This window comes from Belonocnema kinseyi, chromosome 2 (genome assembly GCF_010883055.1).
Source record: "Belonocnema kinseyi isolate 2016_QV_RU_SX_M_011 chromosome 2, B_treatae_v1, whole genome shotgun sequence".
Classification (NCBI taxonomy): domain Eukaryota; kingdom Metazoa; phylum Arthropoda; class Insecta; order Hymenoptera; family Cynipidae; genus Belonocnema; species Belonocnema kinseyi.
In genome coordinates, this window is record NC_046658.1 from 30,514,164 (window position 1) to 30,523,907 (window position 9,744).

Sequence of the window (9,744 nt, forward strand, 5' to 3'; positions counted from 1 at the left end):
TTTTTAATTTGATATTAAAGAAGGTTCTCAAAGCACCTACGTCCTTGACGATTACATTATCATTGCGATAATCGCGTTTCGCGCTCAACAGTTCGGTTATACATGCTCTATTTTTTTAAATTATGGGTTAATCGAAAAATTCTGCAAGAATAGTTTTCAAATATATTTAGTATCTAGTGAAAAGTTCGAATGAAATTTTTGGATCTATGAAAAAAATAATTTTTTTTATTTTCGCAAAATTTTTTAATTTTTGAAAAGTATATAACTTTTCTAATTTTCATCAAAATTAAACATTTTATTTGGATAATTTTCAATTCTTTCACCCATCTATAAGAAACTTCGCAAAAATCTATAAAATTTCAACAACAACAATTTCAAAATTTTGAAAATGCACTTAATTTTTTAATTTGGTTCGAAATATCTGATTAACGAACTTAGCCTTTATTTGGGGGACCTTAAGAAGTGTATCAAATGCGGACTCGATTGGACAAATTCTTCAAAAGTTAGCGTAGCTACAACATTCAGGTAACCATACAGACAGACGTACAGACAGACCCCGACAAAATTTTATGACTTTCGTATTCTGTGCTCGCCGAAACGTAAAGATCCGTTAAAAACCAAAGATCGAAAGTTTGGACGATTACATTACACTCTCTTGAATGAGAATATAATAACTAGATTTCCTTATTAAATATAATGTGCATTGTTGAAATAAGTAAGAAAAATCAGGAGAACTAATTCGGAACAAAAAAGTCTAAGAATTCGAAAAAAAATATTGAAAATCATTTCACTATATTCAAAGAAGATTCTACCTAATGTAACATAAGAATCTTGAAATTCATAATTTCGAAAATAATGAATTTTTTAAAATTTCGTTGTTATTGAAAAATGTTATGGATGTGATTTTCAAATATATTTAATACTTATGAAAAATTTGCCTTAAAATTTATTTATTTATTTATCAGGAAAGTAGTTTTATCTATTTTTCAATTATGAAAATTAATCATATAACGTTTTTAATTTTGATCTAAATTAAAAATGTCATTTGGATAATTTGCAAGTATTTTTTTCAAGTATCAGAAACATTGGCAACATTTTCTAAAACTTGAAAAAAATTGTCCAAAATGTTAGAAAAGCTCTAATTTTTTAAATTGTGTGCTAATCGAAAAACTCGACTAGAATAGTTTGAAATGTATTTGGTATCTACTAAAAATTTTGAATAAAATTTTTGGATTTATGAAAAAAATAATGTTTTCTATTTTTTGAAAATCTTCAAATTTTCGAAAAGTATATAACTTTTCCAATTTTCATGAAAATTAAACATTTTATTTGGATAATTTGTAAGTCTTTGACCCATCTATGAAAAACTTTGACAAAAATTATTATAAGTTAAATAAATTGAAAATTTTGAAAATGCTTTGATTTTTTAAATTTTGGGCTAATCGAAAAATTCGGGTAGAATAGTTTTGAAATATATTTGGTATCTGATAAAAGTTTGAATCAAATTTGTGAATCTATAAAAAAAATAATTTTTTCTATTTTTTGAAAATTTTCAAATTTTTAAAAGTATATAACTTTTCTAATTTTCATCCACATGAAAAATTTTATTTAGATAATTTGCAAGTCTTTTAACTGTCTATAAGAAACTTTGACAACAATTTATAAAATTTCAAAAAAAATAAAATTTTAATTTTGAAATTGCTCTCAATTTTTTAATTTTGGTTCGAAGTATCTGAATAACGAACTTAGCCTTTATTTTGGGGACCTTCAAAAGTTTATCAAATGCGGACTCGATTGGACAAATTCTTTAAAAGTTAGCGTGGCTACAACATTCAGGTAACCATACATACAGACATAGACATACATACAGACAGACACCGGCAAAATATAATGATTTTCGGATTCTATGAGTGCCGAAACGTAAAGATCCGTTAAAAACCAGAGATTAAAAATTTGGACCATTACATTACACGTTTTTTTTAAATCTAATTTTTACATTCTCATTCATGAGAATGTAATGTAATCGTTCAAATTTTCGATCTCTGGTTTTTAACGGATTTTTACATTTCGGCACTCACAGATTCCGAAAATCATAAAATTTCACCGGTGTCTGTTTGTCTGTATGTCTGTATGTATGGTTACTTGAATGTTGTAGCCACGCTAACTTTTTAAGAATTTATCCAATTAAGTCAGCATTTGATACACTTCTTAAGGTTCCCAAAATGAAGGCTAAGTTCGTTAGGTAGATATTTGCGACCAAAATTAGAAAATTTAGAGCATTTTCAAAATTTGCCATTCTTTTTAGAATTTGAAATTTTTTGTTAAAGTATTTTATATATGGGTAGAAGACTTGCAAATTATCCAAATAAAATTTTTGATTTTGATAAAATATTGAAAAGTTATATACTTTTGAGAATTTTGAAATTGTTCAGAAAAAGTAAAAATAAATATTGTTCTAAAAGATTAGAAAATTCCACTTAAATTTATCACTAGATATCAAATATATTTTGAAACCATGTCAGTTAAATTTTTTGATTAAACAAAAATTCAAAAAGTTTGAGTTTTTTCAAAATTTAAATACAATTTTTTATGAGTTTTATACATTTTTGTCAATTTTTCTAATACACGTCAAAAATAATTCCAAATTATCCTAATGAAATTTTTAAATTCGATAAAACTTCAAAAAGTTATATGCTTTTGAACATTTTGAAAATTTTCTAAAAAGGAAAAAACATTTTTTTAATAGGTTAGGAAATATCAATCCAAATTTCTACTAGATGTAAACTAAATGTTTTTTGAAACTGTTATCATGAAATTTTTTAATCAGACAAAAGTTCCAAAAATTTGGATCATTTTAAAAATTATGCAATTTTTTAAGAGATCCATGAGTTTAAAATGCTATTTTTAGTAGATTTTAAAAAGATTTACAAATGATCTTGATGAAGTTTTTGAAGTGGACACAAATTATCGAGCGCGAAGCGCGAGTTTCATAATGAGAATGAAGTCGTCACAGCCGTAAGTGCTTTGAAAACCATCTTTAAAATCAAAACGAAAAAAATTTAGTTACAATTTATGGCTGCAATTCCTCTGAAATTTAAATCACAGTTTTCGATTTAATTTATAGTATTCACAATATTTGAAAAAATTTCGTTAAAGTGTACGCATTAAACGTACGAAAACGAGCGCGAATCGCCCGAGCGTTCCCGCGCGCCTTGGGCGCGCTCAAACTTGACGCGTAGCGCGCAATGAGAATTTTCCCGCGCTGCGGGCATATTTTTTGAATAGAAAATATAATTATATTACTTTTGTTTAAAAATTGGTCGTTTGTAGTGGAAAATTCGAAAATTTGGTTGAAAGTTTCTGCATTTTATTATTATTTTGTCCTTGTTGGCAGGAAATTAATCTTCTTGATCAAACATTTAATTACGTAGAAGTTAAACTTCTTTGTTGGAAATTCATTATATTATTTAAATATCCATTCCTTTGGTTGATAATTCAGATTAATTAATATTTTAAACAGAAAATTAATGAATTAATTTTTTTTATCAGTTTTTTTAACTGAAAATTTAATTATGCTTTTTTTGCTACGATGAAGATACAATATCCATATTTGAACTGAGGATCTTGGAACTTTAAGAAATTCGGTTTTGTTGATATATACGCTACACATATACAATAGAAATAAAAATAACGCTTGATATATTATATAATATTTGTAATATTTTCAATGCTATTCAAATGTAGAAATTTTATTGATTACAGAAAAAATAAACTGTTTTAGAATCAATTCAAAGACTAATCTTTTATTTGGGCAAAGTGTAAAAGAAAGTTTTGGAATTTCGCTTAATTCATAACAAAAATGTCCTTTGAAATCGTCAAGTTCATATTCGTGACAGCTGCTTTTCTAATTCTAGTTCATAGTCCTTGCTCCTCATGATCGTTTTTAAATGAGTTTAAAATTGGCTCGCGAATTATAAAACTCCTGAATTAGAGCTAATAGTCGCTTTTATCGCATTATTGTTATCATTCTACTGTCCTGTTAATTGTTCAATACTAACAATTAATTTCAAGATTCCCGCTTCGCACGCTACACTGCTGCCTTAACTGGTGAATAGAGTTCTGAGTTGGTTATATTACTTTGAAAACGGTAACGAGAATCAGAATATTACCGAGAATATAAACGAGAAATAAATTCTCTGAGAATCTCAGAATTTATTTTAATTAATAGAAAATTGAATTTTTACATTCTCATCAGAGAAGGTATTAGATTTGTGTCAAATTTGACCTCCCCAGTTTTTGTCAAATGTCCACGTTTTGAGACCCCCTGAATCCGAAAAACAGGTTTTTACGAATGTGTCAGTCTGTATGTCTGTATGTATGTATGTCTGTATGTCTGTCTGTATGTCTGTATGCATGTCTGTCTATCTGCGAACACGATAACTTTTGAAAAAATTAATCTATTAGATTGCCCTTTAGTAGATTCGTTGAGTGTTCTCTACTAAAGGTCAGTTTCGTCAGCCAGTCATTTTGGATGAAAATTCAAAAAGTGTGCACATTTTGAATATTTTTTAAAACATTTTTTTCAAAATTCAAAAATTCTCTGTACGTTAATTCATAATATTCAAAAAGTCAACCAATTTATCCAAATGACTTTTTTCGAAAAATTAAAAATTACTAGAGTTATAGCATTTACAAAATTGTAAAAAAACACGAAAATGAACATTTTATGCCAAATAACACACGATATGAAAAAAGTCAAGAAAAGCAAAATAATGTTTTTTGAATGCCCTACAAGGTTATCATAACGACTTTTTTAATTCTCTTGAAAAATCAAAAATTCAAATTTTGACAGCATACAAAATAAGGAAAAATCAAAAAATTACATTTTTCGGCTAAACTGTGCAAAATACGGTAAAAGATAAATATAGAAAAATTGTGCATTTGAAAAATATCTAGAAATTTGTTATCAACCCCTTTTTGATAGGATGCATAGTTTTGGCTTTAACCATGAAAAACGTCATTCACAGTAAAAAAAAGTGCCCGCTGCGTTGACACATCATTATTGCAACTTTTGTCTTTTAATCTCTTTTTCGTCACGCGTGTGGGGTTTCAAAAAAATTGACTTTTCATGTTTTTGATGCTATTTTTTTATGATTAAAAGTAAAAAACAGAACTATCAAAAAATTATTCATGACAAATCATTGTTACATTCTCATCAGAGAAGTTATTAGATTTGTATAAAATTTGACCTTCCCCCCATAGTGTTTGTCAAAGGTCCACGTTTTGAGACCCCCTAATTCCGAAAAACAGGTTTTTACCTGGGTGAGGTGTCTAGAACGGTGACTCTGGGATACCGGGCCACCTCTCAGAGTATGCAGCCTTATCCTTGCATGCGGGGCTCTACAACAACAACAATGACAACACTCAAAATAGTCGTAGTAAGTGCGGTTCAAAGAGACAGAACGCGCAGGGCTCCCGAGAATGGGTCGGCCAACAATGCCGACTACTCTAGAGCTGGAAAAGCTAATGAAGATGGATTGAATGCGATGGATCGGCGGAATCTCGGGACATTTAGGTAGATGGAGCGACTGAATCACGACTTGCTAGAGTGCTGCGATACGAGTTTGGCCCCTGAACGGCGTACATGGCACGGCTGCATGCCCTTTGGTGCGAGAAACACCCGGAGCTGTCGCATTTTTCGCATCATTGTCTGCGAAACCATGCCGAACTACTCCAAAAAAGGGGCTATGTAAGCGGAACGCCTACTCTACCACAGTTAGAACAAGCCGGCAACAGAGAAAGAGAGGCGACACTAAGACCAACCGCGAGCAGGCATCCGATAGAGGAAGAGCGATGCTTTATGACCCAGAGAAACATCAACACCAAGATTTCTCTCAAGCTTAAAGATCTGGCTGAAATGGATGACGAGCTTCGTGGACATTTTTCCGGAGAATCCGACCTCTGGGCTATCCATTATTGTGTGTATAATGCAGCGAGAACTTTGGCCGATGCGAACCGTAAAACTAAACCAACGGTTGATAATAAGACCAAAAGACGAATGCATCAACTTGCCATAAAAATAGGCTGGGCAGAGAGTACGCGTCCATCATTCAGTGTGTGATTGACTACATCACATCTGGCAGGAATTTTACCTCTAAGGTTCGAAAGTTCGCGCTCGAACTCCGGACCCGTTATCACACACTTAACAAGTTAAAGCTGCTGACCATCAGGCAGCATATTGTTGAGAGAATACGGATACTATCTGACGCTAAGAGAAGTCTAGAGCGGAGGGAGAGGTGGGTCAGAGAAAATCAACAGTTTCTCTCTGACCCATCTCGACTCTTCCAAGACAAGACCCGAAGAATTACAAGACCCGAAGAATTACAGGCCAATCACTTGTCTGAAAACACTGCATAAGATATTTACAGCTATCCTAAATGATAGGATTGTTCGGGAAATTGAACCTGTGTGGCAAGAAATATATGAACAAAGAGGCTCAAAGAAAGACGTAGCGGGATGTTGGGAGAACCTGCTCATCGATAGATGTGTCTGCAAAGATGCAGTATTTTACCAGCGGGACCTATCGATGGCCTGGATTGATTATCGGAAAGCTTTCGATTCGACCTCCCATAGACTTATCATCTGTCTTTTGGAATGTTTAAAGGTTCATCCGCAAATCGTTAGTTACAGAGAGAGATTGATGCCGCTTGGGAAAACCAGATTTACTATCTCATCTGGAGAAAATCGTGTGACAACTAACAAGGTCACCTTTTAGAGAGGTGTCTTTCAGGGCGACACCATGAACCCACTGCTCTTTTGCCTTACGTTTTTGCCACTATCTCTAGCACTTCGCCATTCCGACGGGTACTTGTGCGGCAAACCTGCAGATCGAAAGTACAAGGTCACTCATGTATTTTACATGGACGATCTTAAGAACTATGTATATAAACAAAAGCATTCATCTTAAGCCTTCTGTTCCGCGACTGTACATCTCACGCCGTCAAGGTGGTCGCGGAATATTGAGTCTTGAATGCCTTCACAACATGATTGTTCTGGGTACAGCGCATAGAGTCATAAATCAAAGAGACCCTCTTCTTAAAATGGTCAGGAAGCACGAAGAAGTGGGCAATGGAGCGTTTCTGTACAAAGCAGCGGAAGAGGCTGCTTAAACACTCGGACTTAACTTCAATATTAGGGGTGAGCAAAATGCATCGAATCCTATCTATCTTGGGTACTCACTCCTCAAAGCCCGGATTAAGAAAGAACAAGAGAAAAACTTTCGTTAACAGCTCCTAGATAGCAGGATGCACGGTATCTTCCACAGAAATGTGGGGGATCAGTCAGTCTCGTGTGAGCTAACTTTTGCTTTCCTTAAATCACCTGGTACGGAGGGTTTCATTTTGGCATACCGAGGCGGTGTCATTTCCACCTTAACATACCGTCGCCACATTTTGAGCCAAGACATTCCCGATAATAGCTGCAAGGCGTGCCATGCACACCCCGAGCATTTAGCTCACATACTATCTAGTCGTCCAACTCATGCGGGAACGACTTACATCCAAAGGCACACTGCGGCACTAAGAGTGCTTTATTATTATCTCTGACACTCTTACGGCATTAACCTTAATATCGCTCCTCTAAATGCTCTTAGGGAAATCGAGTCAATTGTCTAGAACGGGGAGTGCTGCATACACTGGAACTTTATATTATCAACAATTGTTTCTGTTGCACACTCGAGGCCTGACATGGTTCTTCTTGACTTCGAGAAGCGAACCATGTTCGTTAATTAATTTTCGGCACCAACACTTTGGAACACTTTTTTTTTACTGTGTATAGAGACCTTATAAGGCAATTGCAACGATTGTACCCGGAATATTCTGTTAAACTAATCGTCCTTACCATCGGCGCTGTTGAAGATGCCAAGCTTGCACTCGTTAAAAGCCTGAAAAGCATCCCTGCATGTCAACAATATGCTAAAATACTTGCAGGAAAGATGCAGAAGGTGGTAGTCCTTGGGTCGCTTTGTGTTCGTAGGGTGCACGAAACTTTTGCCGGATTATCGTATTGATTTCGTTACAGACTGTAACCATCCATCTCACGGTCGTGAGACGTGGTTATGGCTGTAATTTTACCGCGATTTCGCTGGGAGCGGGTGCAATTTTTCAGATTAACACTGGCTCCTGGCGACATCCTGCGGTTGTCTTTATTACAAATTTTTAATCATATATATATATATTGTGTGTGTGTGTGTGTGTGTGTGTGTGCATATATACATAATTTAGAAGTTAAAAAAGGCAAGGATGCTCAGTATACCGTATATGTAAAGCTTAAATTACAAAGAAAACATTAAATGCGCATTAAAAGAATGCGCATTTTTTTAACGGAACAACAAATCTTCGTCTGTTTTAATACCAATGCAAGTTATGATTTATAATAATATAAATTTATGGGAATGATGTAAAATTTCAGGGATAAAATGGAGCGCGAAGCACAAGATACGTGATGAGAATGTGTTTGTTAAAGCCGAAGGAGCTTTAACAAAAGAAAATTCACAGTCACCAACTTAATGTTGTCGATGCTTTCACCTTTAGTTTCAAAAAGTCTATGCATAATGATCGAGTGCGAAGCGCGAGTTAAATATATTATCGAGCGCGAAGCGCGAAAACCAACAGTCGCGCGCCCCAGGCGCGCTCAAACTTGCGAGCGCAGCGAGCCGCGCGCAATGAGAATGTGCCCGCGAGGCGGGCAGATTTTATCGTTAACTTTTCGGTTGAAGATTCAACTCTTTTTTTTTATAAGTTTGTCTTTTGTATTGTAAAGTTTACCAGCTTTAGCAGAAATTATATATTTTTTGTTTATAAAAATGCCACTGTTTGGTTAGAAATTAAGCTATTATACTATTTTCTTGAAAACTTAACTATTTCATAGAAAATTTACTTTTTGTTTAAAATATATATTTTGCCGTTGAAAAATGAAATGAAATATTTTTTGGATGAAAGTTCCATTTATAAAAATTTTTTTTTTTATGACAAATTCATCTGTTTTAGTACAAAATTGATCTTTTTGGATAAAAATGCAACTATTTGGTAGAGAATTTAAATGTTTTGTTAAAAGCTCATCCTTTTTGGTTAAGAAAATTCATTTTTTTGGATTGAAAATTCAATTTTTTTCGCAGAAATTTATTTTTTGGTTACAAAAATTCAAATTTTGATGTTAAATAGTGAACTGGAGTCTTTTTTGGATGATAAATCAACTTTTTTTGTAATAAAAAATTCTTCGGCTTTAAGATAAATTTCATATTTTTTGATAAAAATGCAACTATTTGCTAGAGAATTCAACCATTTTGTTAAAAAGTCATCCTTTTTTATTAAAAATTCACCTTTTTTGGATTGAAAATTCAATTTTTTTGATAGAAAATTATTTCTTGTTAAAAAATTCATAGTTTGATTGTAAAAACTCGACTAAAATATTTTTCAAAAGAAAATTCAACACTTTTTTGAAAATTTATCTTTTTGATTTAAAACTTCATCTGTTATAGAAGAAATTTCATTTATTGTTACAAAATGCAAATTTTTGGGTTTAAAATCGTTCTTCCTTGCTTGATAGTTCAACTAATTTTTTACAAACATTTGCTTGACTCGCTTTGTTAAAAAAGTACTTTTTTGTTAAGGATTTATATTTTAAGTTGAAAAGTTATCTCGTTGGTTAAAAGTTTAATTACCTTGTTATAAATTAATCTTTTTT

The 9,744-nt window shown here is 32.8% G+C and overlaps 1 long non-coding RNA gene across 1 annotated transcript in view; it reads right to left on the reverse strand.

Moving 5' to 3' along the window:
• LOC117183117 overlaps positions 1-7,998 on the reverse strand; it is a 95,137-nt gene extending 87,139 nt beyond the window's left edge. Inside the window, exon 1 of the long non-coding RNA XR_004468348.1 lies at positions 7,900-7,998. This is a non-coding gene — a long non-coding RNA (uncharacterized LOC117183117). The remainder of the gene's footprint in view (positions 1-7,899) is intronic.
• Positions 7,999-9,744: the final 1,746 nt, after the last annotated feature.